Genomic DNA, 2500 nt, shown 5'->3' with positions numbered 1-2500 from the left:
TGTAATTCAGTAGAGAGCCATGATGCCCAGTCCTGACTGTTGGTTTTTACTGTAATTCAGTAGAGAGCCATGATTCCCAGTCCTGACTGTTGGTTTTTACTGTAATTCAGTAGAGAGCCATGATGCCCAGTCCTGACTTTGGTTTTTACTGTAATCAGTAGAGAGCCATGATTCCCAGTCCTGACTGTTGGTTTTACTGTAATTCAGTAGAGAGCCGTGATTCCCAGTCCTGACTGTTGGTTTTTACTGTAATTCAGTAGAGAGCCATGATTCCCAGTCCTCACTCAAATGTTTATGTTTATGCGAAGCTCCAATGACGTCAATACTTGATTCCACCACAGTGTGAATCTAACGAAGCTACTCTCCCCCCTCTGACCATACATGGTATTACCCCAAACTACTTCCCCCCCCCCCTCTGACCATACATGGTATACCCAAACGACTCCCCCCCCTGACCATACATGGTATTACACAAAGTGTTCTCAGTTGACTCAGTTACAGTATAGTGACTCAATTAGTGACTCAGTTTACAGTGACTCAGTTACATTGACTCAGTTATAGTGACTTGGCTGGATTCAGTCAGTTGGACTCAGTTTAGGACAGTTGACTCAGTCAGTTGGACTCAGTCAGTTGGACTCAGTCAGTTGACTCAGTTTAGGTCAGTTGGACTCAGTTTAGTCAGTGGACTCAGTCAGTTGGAACTCGAGTTTAAGTCATTTGGACTCAGTTTAGGTCAGTTGACTCAGTTTAGGACAGTTGGACTCAGACAGTGGACTCAGTTTAGGTCAGTTGGACTCAGTTTAGGTCAGTTGATTAATACATAATGTCAGTCCAGTTGATATAATAACATAATGTCAGTCAGTTGATATATATAATAAGTCAGTTGATATAATAACAATGTCAGTCAGATGATATAATAACATAATGTTAGTCAGTTGGACTCAGTTTAGGTCAGTTGGACTCAGTTTAGGTCAGTTGATATAATAACATAATGTCAGTCAGTTGATATAATAACATAATGTCAGTCAGATCATATAATACATAATGTCAGTCAGATGAATAAATACATAATGTCAGTCAGTTGATATAATACAATGTCAGTCAGATGATATAGCATAACATAATGTCAGTCAGTTGATATAATAACATATTTAGTTAGTTGGACTCAGTCAGTTGATTAATATACATAATTCATCAGTTGATATAATAACATAATGTCAGTCAGTTGATTAATACATAATGTTAGTTCAGTTGGACTCAGTCAGTTGATATATAACATAATGTCAGTCAGGATATAATAACATAATGTCAGTCAGTTGATATAATAACATAATGTCAGTCAGTTGATATAATAACATAATGTCAGTTAGTTGGACTCAGTCAGTTGATATAATACCATAATGTTAGTTTAGGACAGTTGATATAAATAACATAATGTTAGTTAGTTAGACTCAGTCCAGTTGATATATCATAATGTTAGTCAGTTGACTCAGTCAGTTGATATATAACATAATGTTAGTTAGTTGACTCAGTCAGTTGATATAATAACATAATGTCAGTCAGTTGATATAATAAATAATGTCAGTCAGATGGACTCAGTCAGTTGATATAATAACATAATGTCGTCAGTTGTATAATAACATAATGTCAGCAGTGTGATATACTAAAATAGTCAGTCAGTTGATATAATAACATAATGTCAGTCAGTTGATAAATAAATAATGTCAGTCAGTTGATATAATAACATAATGTCAGTCAGATGGCTCAAGTCAGTTGATATAATAACATATTGTCAGTCAGTTGATATAATAACATAATGTCAGTCAGTTGATATAATAACATAATGTCAGTCGGTTGATATAATAACATAATGTCAGTCAGTTGATATAATAACATAATGTCAGTCAGTTGATATAATAACATAATGTCAGTCAGTTGATATAATAACATAATGTCAGTCAGATGATATAATAACATAATGTCAGTCAGTTGATATAATAACAATGTCAGTCAGTTGATATAATAACATAATGTCAGTCAGTTGATATAATAACATAATGTTAGTTAGATGGACTCAGTCAGTTGATATAATAACATAATGTCAGTCAGTTGATATAATAACATAATTTATGCTGTTTATCCAAATCAGCCCGGTCAAGCACCCCGCCCAAGAGCACATTGACAGATCTCCACCAAGTTGAATCAGGGATTCTAATTGGCGACCTCCCAACCACCAGCCACCAACCATCCAAGGTCCCCCCACAGTTCCCCCCTGAGAGCTGCCCCTCAACCCAGTCTTTAGTGTTGAAAGCTCCATGCTCTGCCAGCTGAGCCATACAGGACCACTGTTGGACTCCGTTGGACTCAGTTTGAGTCCGTTGTAGTCAGTTGGACTCAGTTGTAGTCAGTAGGACTCAGTCAGTAAGACTTGGTTGTAGTCAGTAGGACTCAGTCAGTAAGACTTGGTTGTAGTCAGTAGAACTGAGTTGTAGTCAGTAGG

The sequence above is a fragment of the Oncorhynchus kisutch genome, unplaced genomic scaffold (genome assembly GCF_002021735.2).
Source record: "Oncorhynchus kisutch isolate 150728-3 unplaced genomic scaffold, Okis_V2 Okis06b-Okis10b_hom, whole genome shotgun sequence".
Lineage (NCBI taxonomy): Eukaryota > Metazoa > Chordata > Actinopteri > Salmoniformes > Salmonidae > Oncorhynchus > Oncorhynchus kisutch.
This window is presented reverse-complemented; position numbering follows the sequence as displayed.